The sequence below is a fragment of the Pelophylax lessonae genome (genome assembly GCF_965119305.1).
Source record: "Pelophylax lessonae genome assembly, chromosome: 3".
NCBI lineage: Eukaryota > Metazoa > Chordata > Amphibia > Anura > Ranidae > Pelophylax > Pelophylax lessonae.
In genome coordinates, this window is record NC_138770.1 from 335,526,321 (window position 1) to 335,544,716 (window position 18,396).

The 18,396-nt window shown below is 43.4% G+C and overlaps 1 protein-coding gene across 1 annotated transcript in view; it reads left to right on the forward strand.

The window, feature by feature from the left end:
- Nucleotides 1-18,396, forward strand: part of PRIM2 (DNA primase subunit 2) — a 304,354-nt gene that overhangs the window by 132,351 nt on the left and 153,607 nt on the right. The window lies entirely within an intron of this gene.

Here is an 18,396-nt window from a genome sequence, read left to right on the forward strand (position 1 = left end):
TTTATATAAGTTATAAGGCCTTTTGTGTGAAGCAGCCTCCCCGGCACCCCACTAATACTTCGCTGAGCCCCATCTGTCCAGCGATGTCCACGAGTCCCTCGGCTGTCCCGGACTCCCTCCTGATTGGCTGAGACGCAGCCATGGCGACATTGGCTCCCGCAGCTGTTGATCAATGCCAGTTAGCCAGGAGAGAAGGGATGGGGCCGAACCACAGCTCTGTGTCTGAATGGACACATGGAGCTGCAGCTCGGCTCAGGTGCCCCTTTAGCAAGCTGCTTGCTGTGGGGACACTCAACAGTAGGGAGGGGCTAGGAGCAGGGAAGAGGGGCCCAAGAAGAGGAGGATCCTGGCTTCTCTGTGCAAAACCAACTGCACAGAGCAGGTGGGTATATCATCTTTCTTATTAATTTTTTTTTTTTTTTAAATGAGACTTGACAATCACTTTAATATTAAAGTGTTTGTAAAGCATGTTCTCCCGGCATCTGCGTGGGTTTCCTCCAGGTACTCTGGTTTCCTCCCACACTCCAAAGACATTCTGGTAGGCTAATTGGCTCCTGTCTAATTTGGCCCTAGTATGTGTATGAATGTGAGTTAGGGACCTTAGATGGTAAGCTCCTTGAGGGCAAGGACTGATGTGATTTGTATAATTTGTGTAAAGCACTATAAATTGACACCACTATACAGTATAAGTACCTGTAATAAATAAAGGTTCTTTTTTTTTTTTTTTTAAACATGTCCTATTTACCTGCTCTGTGCTATGGTTTTGCTCAGAGCAGCCCCAATCCTCCTCTTCTCTGATCCCCTGCCAGTGCTCCTGGCCCTTCCCCCCCTGCTAAAGGCCCCATAGCAAACTGGAGGGAACTCGTGCATGCTCGCTTTCAAGCTGTCTCTGTGTGTGTCATATACACACAGAGCCCAGCTCAGCCCCGCCCCCACTCCCTCCTAACTGGCTTTGATTGACAGCAAATGGAGCCAATGGCTTCTGCTGCTGTGTCTCAGCCAGTGAGGAGGCCGAGACCTTGGAGATCTTCTGCTGTCTTGCACATAGCTGGATTGTGATCAGGCTTAGGTGAGCATAAGGGGGGGGGGCTGCACACTGAAGCTTTTTTACCTTCATGCATAAAAATCCCTTTAGCCTTTAGAACCCATTGAAGCCCTTCTTACCTGGTAAGTTGAGTTGAGCTAAAATACCATATATTCACCCACTTATTGACTCTAGTTCTGTCTTGCTGTCATCCATCAAAAGCCACTACTTGCTGAGTCAAGCATTGCCACCTTCTCTGTGACATCATCAGGAAGCCCACTATCTCTGCTAGGTCCTAGCTTCCCGCTTGCTGATGTCACAGCACTGTGCATGTGCAATGGGTTCTAAAACGTTCCCAAAGCCTCCAGGGGTTCTTGACATAAGCATTTCCGGAGGCTTTAGGCAGAGGGATGTCATTTTTGCGTTAGCCAGAAAGGAAAAAGTACTGGCTGTGCTTCACTGAAAGAAACTCCCCTCCACTAAAAAAAAAAAAAAAAAATAGTGTGCTATGTGCTGAAGTAGGGGAGGGGAGCTGGATGAAAGGAACTAAAACAGGTAAATTAAGTTTGGCTTTAACTTCACAGCATACTTTTAAAATCTGTGTCACTTTGTATTAATTTATTCTCTAAATGATCCCTACGTTTCTGCAGTAGATTTTTTGCTTGTCTTCAGTACTTTGAAAAAATTTTTCCACTTCCATAAATGATGTCAAACCGCTTCTGCGGATGTACATTGCTCTGTCATATTCGTTTCTGCACTCGACAATTATTGCAAAACTTATAAAAATAACTTATTCTAAAACAATTTAATATATCCTTACGATATGCAATTTATTTGCACAATCTGCAGCAGATACTGAATAACAAAATGGAAAGGTTATAAGGAGGATCACAGCTTGATGCTTGGCAGTATTAAATAAAGTGTGTAGCTCTTGAATCTAGTGTCATTATCAGCGTTAAATCTGCCCATGTATGGACAGCATTAATCCTCTTGAGTTTATTTAACCATGAATGCCCAGCTAAGCATTGAACGCTGTGATGCCATGAATAAATCATAGTGTATTAGATCTAAAACATTCAAAGCGATTCTCTCTTTTTTTTTTTTTTCATAGATATGATATGAGAAAACCATACCTATCAGAACAGCTTGAAGTGAACAAGTCCTGTGATTGATGTTCACAACAAAGCAGGGAAAGTGCTGGACACAGAGCAGTTTAATGTAGCGATAATAGCTTGGTATGCATAGATGAAATGAATCTTTTAAGCGAGATGTGTGAATTAAAGGTGGAAACCTATTGCAAAGTCTCTGAAGAAGTCACATTGATAGACAGCATTCTGCAGCCTTTGCTTTCAGATGCTGGTGTCTGGAAACATGATTAATGAGAGCCCTGTCACTTGAAATTCATTTCAGGTATTATCTCCTCAGTGTTAAACCAAAGTAATTCATTGTAACATAGATGGATGATTTTTATAATAACATGCATACACAAGGTTAGCAAGGTAATAACTTTGGCAGGGTAATATAAAACATGATTAACACAACTTTGTCCTCTGACTATTATACATTTGGTTGAACTTGATTAGAAGAAGTCCAAAAGCTGGCAATTTTATTGCAGCAGAAATTTAATTAGCATACCCCTGCTTTCCCGCACACTTTATCATGTAAGTTGTTGAAATAAATTATTTATTGGGATATGATTCACTGAATATTAATTGAAATGTGGCTTTCTTTCCTCATTTTGGATTACTGTGCAATGTATGCTCAGATTAGTCAGGATATAACCACATTTATACGTTTCTGTGATTAGTTTGTATAGCTTTGTTGCACTGCGACCATGGCTAAATATTTTTTGCTAAGCAAAATGTTTTCAGCTATATGGAACCTGTGGTCAGGCTATGGACATTTAAAGGATCAGTTCACTTTAAATAAATAAATGCATATTTTTTTGCAGGTAAAAGAAATGTGGATTTATTATTTTTTTGTTGCAGGAGCCTGGAAAGCGTTGCACCAGTGATCAACAGATTGCTGGTGCACTGCAGATTCTTTCCAGATCTGTCAGTGTACCTCATACAAGCAGCCTGATACATTCTGACAGGAATACTCACAGAGCCGTGGTAGTTCATTGAAACTACAAGCTGAAAGCTGCAAAGGCTGCCTGGCCTTGTAGTTTTTAATTTACAGAGTACTGTGAATTAGTGACGCAGTTGGGTGGGCACAGCCCAGCATTTTTTTTTTAATTGTGACAGCAGACACTGGGAGAAGATTCAAAGATTCCTGGTTTGCTGTCACAGCGGGTATCCGGGGAGCATTGGCGCGCAGGGACCGGTGCATTCAGAACATGTTACTCCCTGAATATGGGTTTAACATGTTATGAAATGTGAACTTATCCTTTAAGTGGTTTCATATTCAACCACTTCTGGGCGTAAAGGATTTGCCCCTTAATGACCAGACCATTTTTTGCGATTCGGCACTGCGTTACTGTAACAGGCAATGGTGCAGTCATGCGACACTGTACCAAAATAAAATTTATGTCCTTTTTGTCCTACAAATAGAGCTTTCTTTTGGTGGTATTTGATCACCTCTGCCGAGTGGGGGCTGGAGCTGGCCCCAAAAACCGTCTATTGTGGTGCATTTAATATGCGTGTATTAAATACACCACAATAGACGGTTTTTGAGGATATCGCAGCTGTGAGTGTTACCAATGTGTGCTGAGTCCGGGGACAACCTATGGGAGAACATCACTGATTATGGGCTTACTATACAGAGAAATCTGGTAAGAGTACAACCTTGGGGATGAGCACGTGGTGAGGTGGAGGCATATTATCGGCATCTGCTGTATAGTGTCTGTTCCCTTCTCACAACCCCATTGGAAGCTATTTTTGGTGATGGACTTTTGTCATACTGGACTTTAAGACTTATTTATATGCACGGATTACGTATAAGGAGAGCTTTATTTCACGTAGAGCTATATGTTCTGCTACATAGTTACATAGCGCTGCTTGTGTATATCAAGCTGTAGTGTAGCTTTTTAATGTCCTTTTGCCCTTCAGAGCTGCAGGCACTGTGAGAAAAATGACCCTAGAAGAAGCAGTGTTGTCTCTGCAGCTCAGCTCACACTGCTACCACCTCACGGCTGCTTTTACTTCATAGCACCTTAAGCTACAGAGGTCAGGGGAGGATTCGTTTTAGAACTACTTGTTAAAGTTTAAACCCTATCAAAGATTCAGTTTAAGTGATAGTGAATTCTACATTATATAGGCCTATACGCCATTTTAGTATTATGATTGTTCCTGGTTGCATGAATATAGTAGGAATTTTGGATAAATATATATGACAGTTTTTCATGGAACATAAGTTTAGACGACTGTGAAGGATCCCTGCCCGGCAGATGCCCAAAGGAAAGTGGGGGCTTCATTTAAATGCACTGGTACTGTCCCCCAACAGAGCGCCCGACTCGGCCACAAGTTGCGGCCTAAATTTTTGTGTGCGCTTGGACATGAACCCCAGCGGAGCCGACCACCCAGGGACAGCGGAGGGGAGGGCAGATGCCCAAACAGGAGGCGGTGGCTTCAGCCATCCTCACAGAGGCCACCTCACGTAGTTTCTGTCTAGTAAGCCACGGCCTAAATTATTGGCCGGATCCTATAGTTCTACTTTATATATATATATATATATATATATATATATATATATATATATATATATATATATATATATATATATAGGGATTTTATACAAGCTCTTACAGGGTGAGCACAGTGCGTAGAATGTTTTAATAGATGTAAGCTTTCCATTAAGCATTAAATGAAAATTATTTTGTGAATAGACCTTCAGATAATACACTGTGCGATTTCATAAGGCAGAGATTATTTCATGCTGTCTTGTGATTTTTTGTGCTGATAATGTTGACAACAGTGACTGCCACACAAGTTGGCTTTTCTTTGTCGTTTATGTGAAGGTTTAGCTTTTGCAGCACCCTTCCTCCCCCTTCCTTATTGTGAGAGGTAAGTACATTTAATGCAGAGTGCTGGATCAGCATGCTTCTTTGTGAGGACTAAATCAAAATAGCTGTAAATGTCTTTTTTTTTTTTTTTTAACTGTCAGAGTAGCATCACTTCTTGCAGAACCTGCACACATTTTACCAAGATAGATAAATCCTATAGTGTTGGATTGTCAAGGACACTGGCTTTAGCATTCAATCATTCGCACTTGGAACGTTGAAGTTCCTTCGAGATGAGAAGGTGAGGTATATGCACAATAACAGTGCAAAGTGCCTGACATGTTACTTCATTGATTTCTAGGAAAAGATGACAAAATACATTTGCAGACTGCAGAGCTTTAGGTTAACCGTTCATGTCAGGATAGGCTTAATAAAATGGGAACTATCTGTGCAAAAATACACACTGAAGTGAAACTGTAATGGTTTTTGGTCAACTTTATGTCAAACATTTTGAGACCGTTTACAGGTTTATTCACTTATTTTTCATTTTAACTTTTGTTACATTCTGGTCAGGGGGATGCCATGAACATGGCTTTAGTAGAAATAGTAGTTCATAATTGTGCATAAAGAGTTTATATTTTTACTAAATTATAGTTCTAAATATGGTAAGGATAGTGAATCTAATGATACTTGACAAAATGAGTTCCTTTACAGCAGTCTTAATAAGTAAAATTAATTTTCCTTGACAGTACATGGTATTTAGGAAAGTGTTTTTCTGTAATTCATCTGAGCTGCCTCTCAACCATGAAAAGGCCTAATGAATTCGACTTTCCCCTTGAAATCCTGCTTGGTGCACAGGAGAGAACTCGTTTGGTATAGTAAATGTGAAATGGCTATACATCTGTAGGCTTTGGGACCAAGCACTAATATCTTGTGAGCCTCTCATTATCCTTTATAAGTCTTGTTAGTGTACAGTGTATTATCACAGATTTTTTTTTTTTTATTCCTTTATGTACAGTAGTGTTTATTTGTGATCTGGCATATTTAATTATCCATTGCATGAAGCGTTTACTTGTTTTATGTTTCTTTCACTGCCTTTGGACAGGTAAGAATCAACATGCAGCTCCAGGCTGGGGAAAATTGAGGCTGCTGTCACATGACCCGCAATTTGGGGCTGCTATTTGCAATCAGTTTTCTTATTGGGCTGGGTTCATACTCGTGTGAATTAGATGTGGGTTTCCTCGTATCCAATTCATATGACCAGAGATTGTGACCGGCTCTCAATGAAAGCCGGTTCACACATCTGCGGAGCAAATTTCACAGAGGTCCTGTGCGTCTTTGGTTCCATTTCAGTTTCCAGCTAAAAATTTGGGCCTGATTCATCCCTGAAATGGAGAACAGGGACGCACCAGACTACTGCTGCCAGCCACATCCGTTTGCAGTTAAAGTGTTGAAATTAACAGCTTGGAGTGGGCTGGCTTTTCACCTGTTATATTTTTTTTACCAATTCTGGAGCTTTAAAAGGCTCTGCTTGTGTTTAAAGTATAACTAAAGGCAAAACTTTTTTTTATTTGTTTTGGATGTAGTACAAAGATATTAAAACGTTTGTTAGTTTTTTTTTTGCTATTTAAGGAGATTCACCTTCTCTATTTGTCCGGTTTTCCAATTATCATTGAAAGTAAAAGAAAATCCCAAATTTTGGTATGTCGCCAGAAGAGTAATCTTCCAATGGAAACACTAGTTCTGGTGACCTAGGGGGCCCCAAGGAATTCCCTTAATTTGCAGGGATTTCTTCTCACTTCCTGTTTGGTGATGAGACTGTAAGTGAAGGGAAATCTCCGTAATGGGATATAGATGGCAAAAAAATGACGAAATTGTATTGGTAAGTCAGGATATGATGGTGCTCCCTGCATGTTGGGCCTCTGTATGTGGCTAGGCTGTGGAAAAGTGTCACACATGGGGTATCGCTATACTCAGGAGGAGTAGCAGAATGTATTTTGGGGTGTCATTTTTGCTATGTACATGCTATGTGTTAGAAATATTGCATAAATGGACAACTTTGTGTAAAAATAAAAATGCATTTGCATTTTCATTTTCTTTCCACGTTTTCCAAAAATTTGTGGGAAAAAAATGTAATGTTCAAAAGACTCATTATGCCTCCTAGATTATGTGTTGGGGTGTTTGCTTTCCAAAATGGGATCATTTTGTGTGTTTTTCCATTGTCCTGGTGCTCTAGGTTCTTTAAAAGTGTGATGGGTTGTCAGGAAATTATATGTGTAGTTTTTGCTTCTAGAACGCCTGATGGTGCTACTTGGATGGTTGGACCTCTGTATGTCGTCAGGTTGTGTAAAAGTCCCACACGTGGTATCGCCATACTCAGGAGGAGTAGCAGAATGCATTTTGGGATGTAGTTGCAAGTATGCAAATAAAGTGTGTGCGAAATAACTTGGTAATATGGCCATTTTGTGAAAAAAAATAAAAATCTTCTTTTTGCAAAGAATTGTGGAAAAAAATTACAACTTCAAAAAACTCACCATGCCTCTTACTAAATACCTTGGAATGTCTACTTTCCAAAAGGGGTCATTTGGGGGGTATTTGTACTTTACTGGCTTGTTAGGGTCTCAAGAAATGAGATAGGCCGTCAGTACATCGGGTGTGATAAATTTTCAATAATTGGCACCATAGCTAGTAGACTCTATAATTTTCACAAAAACAGAAAATGTATACTTATTTGGGTTATTTTTACTAAAGTTATGTAGCAGTATATATTTTGGCCAAAATTTATGAAGAAAAATGACTAAATTTGCAAAATTTTAAAACCCGAAACGAAGCAAAATGCATTTGTTTTTACAAAATATTCGGTCTTTTTTCATTTATAGCGCAAAAAATAAAAAAAAACAATTATGATTACCACCAAAAGAAAGCTCTATGTGAAAAAAAGGACTAACATTTCATATCGGTACAGTGTTGCATGACTGAGTAATTGTCATTCAAAATGTGAGAGCACTGAAAGCAGAAAATTGGTCTGGTTAGGAAGGGGGTTTAAGTGCCCAGTAGGTAAGTGGTTAAGTATCATTGTCATTTAAGGTCTGCCTAAATACACTGATACAGAAGCAGCAGTGATAGTAGAGACTTTATTGCCTTTCAATTTCACTCATCCATTTTTGAATTCTGAACTAAACAGGCTAGGTTAGGCATATGCTTGTGTTCTTATTTTTATGGTTTTCAGAATGTAAGGGTAAATAAGGTTTCCAAATAATAGATCCTACATGGGTAGTAAAATTTTAGTTATAGGTAGAGGCTGGTGTGTCAGTGCTTGAGTTCTGACTTTCTATCATATTCCAGCATCATAGTAACATGTGGACTCCTATTATGTTCATATGTGAGCTTTGGGTCCGCTTGTCCACCTTTGTGTGGTCTAGTTCCTTCTAATCTCCATAACCTAATTAGACCAAAAAAATCCAGTTGGGGGAGTGGGATCCCTCGTAATGTCCATTGTAGACTTGCAAATGAGGGAACTCAAACACAGCAGCTCACAAAAAGAGCCTTCCCCCCCAAAGAGGCAAATTGTCATCTGTTTTGCATGGATTGACCCTTTTTTTTACAGTAGTTACTGTTGCTAAAAATTTGAATACGGTATCCAGTCAATGCTAAATAGTCTGATCCAAAGTTTAAGACCTTGATGCAAACTAGTATAAGTGCCTGAATCCACCTCAATTTCAGCTGTGACACGACAGAAATACAAACTGATCTGCAGATGGGTGCTTTCATGTGTACAGAAAAACCCGAGATGAGGACATGTACAAAGACTTTAAGGCCCTAAACTTTCGTACGTTAAAAATAGTGATTCAACGTCTGCTTTTGCGCAGGGGGACAAAAATGGCAAATTCTTGGCTACGTTAGTGGCGGATCAGCGGGCTCCAATCAATATCCCGCTCATTAAGAGTTATAGCGGTGTTGTGCTCACTGACCCCAGGGATATCTTAGAGGAGTTCAGGAATTACTTTGAGTCCTTGTATACCCCAGTTGCTGACTGTGACAGGACTGCTATGGAGAGTACCCTCAGTGACCATGACCTACCTACCCTGACGGATACTGACAGGGACGTTCTGGACGCCCCGATAACTCCCCTGGAAGTGGAGAGGGCCATTGCATCCTTTCCACCGCAAAAAGCCCCAGGCCCGGATGGGTTCCCGGCGGACTTTTATAAAGAGTTCTCCGAGCAGTTGGCCCCACGCCTTAGTGCCTTGTTTCAACACTGCCTGGATGGGGGGGCTCTCCCGCTGTCTATGATGGATGCCTATATGGTATTGCTGGCGAAGCCAGGTAAAGATCCCATGGAGTGCTCCTCCTACAGGCCCATAGCCCTCCTGAATGCTGACTTGAAGGTTCTTACTAAGGTCCTAGCGATCCGTCTAGCGGGGGTCATACACACGTTGGTTGATCCTGATCAAACAGGCTTTATGCCGGGGAAATCGGTGGATACTAACATCCGGCGTTTATTTACTCATCTCCAACTCCCTACTACTGCTACTTCGCAGCGGGTTGTGAATGAAGGTCAGTGATTGCAGCGCTGCTAATAAAAATAAATAAATAGGTGTTCTGAAAAAATCAATATAGTGATCTAAAATACAACTATGTTGCTTAAAAATATGAAATGATGAATCAAACCATCAATAAAGTGCCAGTGAGTGCAAATTCTGTGCAAAACGATAAAAAATCATAAATAGTGCAGATATTACAATGTAAAACTCATATCTAAAAATGCAATCTGAGTGCCAAATGGAAAACAGTCCATAAAACAGTCCTTATAGTAAAACAGGAGCTGGATGCTTATTCTTGTTGCTTCGGGGTATCCCCCTTTGGGTATCTACTTACCACTATGTGGCGAGATTGAAGCAGAGTAAGCTGATGTTATCCTATGACTCCTGCAGGGCTGGTTCGGCTGTATGTTGGAAGCGATCCTAGTTCACAGTGCAGTATTCCCAGGTGTCCTCATAGAAATAAAATTATTCAATAATCAATACAGATAGCTTTTTATAGAAGGTGGTGTGACTCCCATATTTGCAAATGTATCCACTTTTAAATGTTTTTATTTATGTCCCATTCTCTGTGTAACAGATGAATGTTGAGAATTTGTTGCAGTTTTGTTGGTATTTCTCTACTTAAAAGGTACTACTGAGTCATTTGTACCACAACAGCTTTCCAAGCTTTTTCTTTATCAAAGTTTCTCAGAGTGTTGTTGGAAACATACACACTGCAAGCTCTGCACCCTTGTGGTCTCTATTGACATAGAAAAGGCCTTCGACTCTGTCGATTGGGCTTACATGCATGCTGTCCTGTCATTGATGGGTTTTGGCCCCAACGTCCGGACCTGGGTGAAACTGTTATACTCCTCCCCCCGTACGGCCATTCGCTTGGGATTGTCAACCTCGGCGTACTTTAAGGTGGGTAGGGGGACCCGGCAGGGTTGCCCCCTGTCCCCCTTCCTTTTTGCACTTACCATTGAACCTGTTGCTATTGCATTGCACTCCTCGCAGTGATTCGAGGCGGTCAGGGTGGGCTCTATTATAGAGTGTGTGGCGTTATATGCTGACGACATGCTCCTCTTTCTAAATGACCCCGGTCCCTCCTTGCATGCAGTTCTGCGGGTCCTGGATGATTGTGGTAAGTATTCCGGACTCAAGGTGAACTGGGGGCCCTTCCCCTGGTTGGGTGGACACTCTTACCTATCTGGGTGTCAAGGTGACTAGAAATCCAAAGGATTACCATGCCCCGAATCTCCTCCCGCTCATTCCTAGGCTCCAGCACCTGGTGCAAGTGTGGAAGAAAATTCAGCTTTCCCTGCTGGGTCGGATTGCCATCCAAAAATGAAATTTCTTCCGGTGGTACTGTATTTTTTGCGTCATTCCCCCTTATGGGTTCCGAAGGCGTTTTTTAGCAAGTTGAATGGTATTATTAGCTCCTTCCTCTGGTCCCCCGGGGTTCCCAGGATTGGCCTACGGGCCCTCCAGGAGCCCTGGGGTAACGGGGGTCTTGCTCTCCCGGATTGGCGTAAGTACTATCTGGCTGGGCAGATGGTGTTTGCACGACGTTGGCTACGGGCAGATGAAGGGGATTCCACTACGGTCTTGGAGGCAGCTCATTTGGGTTCATATGAGAGTCTCCGTTTGGCTTTATACAGGGGTGTGGGCTCGGACCTCCCTCTGACAGCATCCATGAGGGCTACCATTAGGGCGTGGGGTCAGACTGTGCAGCTGGCCTGCCCCAGCTACGTTTGCCTTTCCCCGTTTTCTCCCCTTTGGATGAACCCCAAACTCCCTAATTTTTACTGCTTACCGGACCCTATGGTATGAGCTACTGTGGGGGTTAAGACATTGGGGGACATAACCACGGAGGGGGCCCTGCTGTCTTTTGACAACTTGCGTACTCGACATGACTTACTCACTACCCATTTTTTTAGGTATCTGCAGCTACGCCATGCATTTGGGTGCCAGTTTACTGACTCCACTATTGAACCTGTCCCATCTGACCTAGAGTTAATGCTGACCAATCCTGACCTTACTAAGACTTTGTCCACTGTTTACAAGGATTTATTTAAACTGACTCCGCCGAGTATTGTTAAATGCAAAGAACGCTGGACTGCTGAAATTCCTGAGCTCCAGGGTGAGAACTGGGATGATCTATGGGTGGAACCCTTTAAACATCTGATTGCTGCCAGGGACAAGCTTATCCAATTTAAATTTCTCCATAGGATATACTATACTCCTGCTTGCTTAGCCAAAATTTATCCCACCTCCTCCGCTGAATGCTGGCGATGCTCTGCCTCCCCTGCAGATGCGACGCACATTTTCTGGGATTGCGCGCTGATTCAGCGGTACTGGTCGAAAGTTACCGCCTTTTTTCGGGGGATGCTGATGGCCCCAGTGCCGTTCCCTCGGTGGCACTTAGAACACTTTTGACTATCCTATTGTTTTACGCCAAAAAAGCCATATTGTTACATTGGAAGAAAGTGGCCCCGCCTTCCCTATTGTACTGGAAGGGGTTGGTGAATGCTGTCCTGCCTCTATATAAGGCGGCCTATCAGTCAAGAGGCTGCCCCAAGAAGTTTGAGAAGGTGTGGAGGGTATGGGTGGAGTCTTCTGACATGGTGCGGTGAATGTCTTCTGTAATTTGCCTTGCTGCTGTCCACCTAATTAAGTGATGCTTTTATGTGTGAACTGGGGGCCGGTACGACTGGATGCTGGTTTCCGGGGTTCAGTCGTTCCGGGTCCTACCATTCTACCCTGGTTGGGAAATATCTGTTCATTTGGGGTTGGGTTGCCTGGGTCGGGGGGGGGGGGGGTTTCACTGTTTTTGCTTTTTCAATGTGTGTATGTGGTTCCCCCATGTTGGGGGGAGCCAGATTTTTTTTGTTGTCTGTTTTGCTTGTTCCAAAACATAATAAAAATAAATTTACTAAAAAAAAAAAGAAAATAGTGATTCAACTTCTAGATGAGAATGAACAGACTAAAATCCCCTGGATGCCCAATTGTATCAGGAATTGGCTGCCAACATGAAATGGCTAGTAGGTATGTAGACAGCCAACTTTGACCCCATGTAATAAGACTACCCTCATATCTTAAGTACACATTAAATCTGTTAAAAGTTGTAGAGAGTCTAACTGTTCCAGAGGGGGCACTATTGGCAGCTATCGATATTGAAGCATTATATTCGAGTATATCCCACAACAAGGGAGTGGAGGTCATCTCTTTCCTTCAGGAGCAGGACCAAATGAGCTGGCCATTGGCAGACTTGTTAGGTTGTTGGACCATACTCTCACATCTAATAATTTCTTATTTTAAGGGATCACCTGCCTCCAGGTACAGGGGGTTGCGATGGGAACATGCTGTGCCCCGTTGTATGCCAACCTGTACCTGGGGGGTTGGGAAAGATCCCTATTTCTCCATCGTTCATTGACGGATGCAGTTCCTGATGCATATCAGTAGGGTTATACTGCCCCCTACAGGACAGAAAAAAAGTTCTGGCTACGCCTATGGGCAGTCCCAGAGGGACTCTTCCTGCATAGGATATCACTTTTAATCTGTCTAGTCAGGAGTAAGGACCTAGTTCCCTGCTGGGATCTCTGGTCCTGGCAAAGTTTTTTTTTTTTCTCTAGTTCATTTTTTTAGTTCGCTTTTCTCCGGGTTTATTCCTGTGAGATCTACAAGCAACTAGTGGTCACCCCAGCCAGCCAATGAGCTCGCGCAGGCCTTAGCTCCGCGCTGGGTCAGCCGCGACATAGTCCCATTGGACCGGGACTGGCCCTGCGAGTTAAACGTCTCACCAGGTCGCATACGGCCGGGTCTAGGCTCGAGTTGCAGGCGGAGAGGGGTCCTGTCAGGAGATGGCGCCCGTCTGTGTTCCTGGTATGGTGAGTAAATGTTCCCCCCTCTTCCTCTGGCAGATTTTGGGGTGGATGCGGGCCCCTCCTTGGGACGGTCGGACCCTCACAATCCTGGTTTCCCCTCTGTCCTGTCGTGCACCCCCTCTATTACCTGCCCCCCCATGCTGAGGGCTGTTGGGCCCACTCCCTGGGGCTGGGACAGCGTTTCCAGGCCGAATTGGGGGTAGGGGGTGCGCTGCGGGCAGCGGACAAACGATCGTGCGGGGGGGGTCCACGGTCTGTACCTCCAGGGCCCACCTGTTGATCGATCCCGCTGTGGAGTCTGGGGGGTCCCCCTGAGGGTCATCGTTTGCTGTGCAGGGTGCCATTTTCTTGTAGCCACTGCTACTTAACTGACAAGATCAATATCCCAGGAGTTTCATTGACTTGATGCTATACTCTTCTTAAAAAGTGTTTCTTTTAATTTTTTGATAAGGGGATATACCTAAAGGCAACTTCTCCGGGGGTTAAATGCAGCTATGACCTTTAAGCCATTTTTATAGTATTGGAGAATTGAGAGTGAGTTTGGGGATAGGAGATGCTCTTAATGGAATTACAATGACTTAACCGGCTTCCCTCCATTTAGAGAGTCCATCTGTGTAGCATACAATCCTCTTGGTACAGCAGCATAAAAGTCCACAAAGATACCAGCGGTGACAGCTGATCTCGTGTTGGCAGGACGGGATTGCAGTAGGTGACGTAATCCAAAGCGGCTTTTCCTCCTGTCACGCGATCGGCTTTTACCACTGGTATTGTTGTGGACTTTTATGCTGCTGTACCAAGAGGATTGTTGTGTAAATTTTTAGTAAATAAAACATGCATATATTTAACTAGCAGAGAGCTCTTAGATGTGTTTCTATTCATGCCTATATAACAGCCCACTGCATCTTCCACACCATTCCCTGATGGGACAAGTGCATTTGACCTTCTGTTCATTCAGATGTCCAATATATAAAGTGATGCACAATTTTTTGTTGGTGGATGGATTAATCACCTGAAGAGCAATTTAGGTGTGGATACCTTTTCACACCCGTAGATATACTATGGACTTCTCTGGGCTCTCTGACTTTCTTTGAACTTTATAGCTTAATGATTTGATTTATTTACAACGTCCTCCTTTGAGTTAATTTAGCATATTTATATTTTTAATGTGTTGTGTCTCATTCCTTGTGCTGCACTCATTTGTCTGAACACATATCTTTATGGGATTTTGGTGATTTACTGATCAGTGTTCAGCTTGCAACTTTGATTTTATTCGTTTTTAGATATCATATTTTACAATATTGTGTTTGCGCTGATTGATTTGTTTATTATTGGGTGCTTACATGTGCATTTCACCTGTGTATTGGTTTGCCTGGACTTTTAAAAAGATTGTGTGAAAAGGAAGGGGAGGACGATTTAACCCCAACACAACAAAGGGAGGTGACAACAGCGGCTCCCCTCTCTGGTGCAAAAAATGTAGGGACTTTAAAGAGGTTGTACACTCGTTTAAATTTTTTTTTTTTTTTTTTTACAACCTGCAAGAGAAACGCATAATGAGCTGGTATGCATTGCATACTAGCTCATTATGAAATACTTACCTTAGAACGAGCCCCCGCTGTGCCGCTCACTCACCTGTATGACGAGCGACATGTTCAGTCGCCCGTCTTCCGGGATCGCGGCATCCGGCCATCTGATTGGCCGGAGCCGTGGTGACGTCACTCCCGCGCACGCGCGCGGGAGCCGAAGGTCACGGCACGGGGCTCTGAAGGAACGGCACGATCAGCCGTTCCTTCAGAGCGCATGCGCCAGTGACGTCACTGGCTGCATTAAAGGTAAATATCTCCTAAACGGTACATGTTTAGGAGATATTTACAGTACCTATAGGTAAGCCTTATCATAGGCTTCCCTATAGGTACAACTTCCCGAGGAGGGTTTACTTCCTCTTTAAATGTGTCAAGACAATGGGGAGACAACACAGCGTAAAAACTAAAACTTAATAAAAAAAAAAAAAACACTTTTATTATTAAATTCATTTTATCATCATTAAAAACAAATTTGCAGGATAAACTGGTAACATCAAATTGATAGCATTAGTGAAACACCAAGCACTGTACAAATAAGCGTATTGAACTGACACATTTCACAAAAATTGCTTCCTCAGGGTTCACGCTTTATGATGGCCAGCTGAAATATTACACTGAAATATAAGACACTTAACACCCAAATAACATGTTAAAAACATACATTACACTATGTGTAAAAAAATAAATAAAAGTTCTCATGCTTTTACCTTTTTTAAATATTAACCATGCAACTAGATATAATATAGCTACAATGCAGGGGAGAGAATACAATTAAAAAAAAAAAAAAAAAGGGGGGGGGGGTGGAGGGGAAGAAAGGGAGGAGGGAGAGGGGGGATAAGAGGGGAGGGAGACATGAACCGAAAAAGGGAATAAAGCCAATACGGTGCATCAAAAGGCCACAGAAGAGGGGAGCTATTTGATCTAACAGCCAGACTTTGTCTCAAAAAGAACATAGAACTAGGTTGTCACCCTACATGGTAATAAGCCACAGGTGTACTTAAAAAAAGATGCCTGACTTTAAATCCCCCCCCCCCTCAATAAACAGGCAAACAGTTTCCATATGATAAAATGGAGGGTCTGCATGAATTATGTTCAAAATATGAGATTCCTGGAAAACTCTCCTAAATTGCCACTGATTCAAAAGGGAATATCAACATAGCCTGTATACATTACCAAAGGGGACACAAAATAGACAAAAAGGATTAAAGGCTTATCCCACAAACCGAAAAGAAAAACACCACAAATTTCTGTGGGCAAACAGCTTTTCTATCCAGAGAGCATGTGGCAGCAAAGCAATATGATGGAAAAACCCATACATACTGCCTGCTGATAGTCCAAAAATCGGCAGGGATGCATCGGCGGGATGCTCTATACATATAGCTAGTCTTTATCTATACCAGGAGTCACCAGCACTCATAGTGATGATATCACATCCGGTAAAACCGGAAGGGCCGAGGATGCCATCTTGGTGCACCCTCAGAAATAGAGGATTGCATCAGAGCAATTTCAGGCACACCATCATGGTGCTAGAATATGGACACAGTGATTTAAGTGTTTTGGGCACACTTGTCAATTGAATGTCCTGGACCCCCGTAAATGACCTGGAGTTTGGTGGGGTTCCCAGGGCAGAGGATGCAGCGGAGACTTCTGGGGTTCTCCCACCATCCCCCTTTGTAAGGGTCTTGGGGAAGTGTGTCCTGCCCTTGCGGTATGGGGTGCAGTACCTTGGTCTGCTATCACACAGACTCTGTTCCGACTTGCATACAGGTTCTGGGTCTGGTGGTAACAAAACAGTTCTGTTTGCACAGTCCTACATGCGGCTCCTTCATCAGGTACAGCTCCACAGGAGGATACTGAGTTTCATGGTGAGGTCACAGGTTCCTCTGACAGACGCCTCTGGTGTCCTAGGGGTACGATAAGGCCATTATCTTCGGCTCAGGCTTCTTCCACAGTTCCTGCGAGGAATTAAGGGCGAGGGTCTTCCAATCATTCTGGTGGCCGTAAACATCCCTTGAGGGCTACCTCTCAGAGAGGACCAGTTTTCCCCCCGGGGCTGATCTACCATCCTGCTTTACAGTCGCTCATTTTAATTGCTTAGCTATTAAAAGCCAGGTACTGAGGGATAGACGTTTGTCTGGCTCAGTGATCCCTACTATGGTGAAGGCGAGGAAGTCAACTTCCAGTAAGCTATACCATCGTACGTATAAAGCGTACATTTCTTGGTGTGTGTCGTTTGGCGCTCATCCTTGATCCTTTTTAGTATCTCGGATCTTAGCCTTTCTTCAACAGGGTGTTGAGCAGAAGTTAGCCTTAAGTACCATGAAGGGCCAGGTGTCTGCCTTGGCAATCGTCTTTCAGCGACCCCTAGCCACGCACTCTTTAGTTCATACCTTCATTCAGGGGGTTCGACATGTGGCTCCACCTGTACAGTCTCTTTTGCCGCCATGGGATTTAAACTTGGTGCTCTCGGTTCTCCAGAAACCTCCATTTGAAAATATTTGAGAGATTCCCTTGCCTATGTAGTCCCAGGAGGTGGCATTCTTGGTTACCTCGGCATGCAGGGTTTCGGAGTTGGCGGCACTGCCCTGTGGTACTCCCAATTTAGTGGTCCATAGGTATAAAGTGGTTCTTTGTCCCTGTTTGTCATTTCTTCCCAAAGTTGTCTCTGACTTCCACTTGAATGAGTACATTGTGTTCCCTTTCTTGTGTCCCAAGCCGGCTCATCCCAAGGAATTTGCCTTGCATATGTTGGATGTGATTCAGGTGATTTGGGTGTATCTGACAGCCACCGAGTCCTTTCGAAGGTCAGAGTTGCTCTTTGTGGTTACACAAGGCCAAGGAAAGGGCTGGCCGCTTCTTTGGCTGCCATCTCCAGATGGATCAGACAGACAGTGATACAGGCCTATTCTATTACAGGTCGGGTTCCTCTCTTCCCTGTCACGGCGCATTCTACTCGGAGGCTGAGTACTTCCTGGGCCTTCCGTCATTAAGCGTCAGTTTCTTACCAAGCGTTAGTTTGCAAGGCGGCCACTTGGTCATCGGTGCATACTTTCAGCAAATCCTACATAGTGGATAGGGTTGGGGGTTTTTCACCACCCCTCATTTTCCTTTTGGCACTGCTTTTGGACGTCCCAGTAGTTATGATTAAAGGAGAGCTGTGTCTGTCGGTGAGCGAAAGAGAAAATGGGATTTTTTACTCACCGTAATATCCATTTCTCTGAGTTTGACGGATACAGCACCCACCCCTCTAGGGAGATGCGTCTAATACTGCTTGCTACTAAACTGAATACCTAGAGCAGAGAGGGGGGTTATATACCAGCTGAAGACAGCCCATTGGTGTAGCCAAGTGTTTTTTTGTTCTGCCTAGTCCTACTCCTAGGGAAGGCGATATAACCCATTAGTTATGATTTAAGGAGCGCCATGTCAGACGAAGAACTCCAAA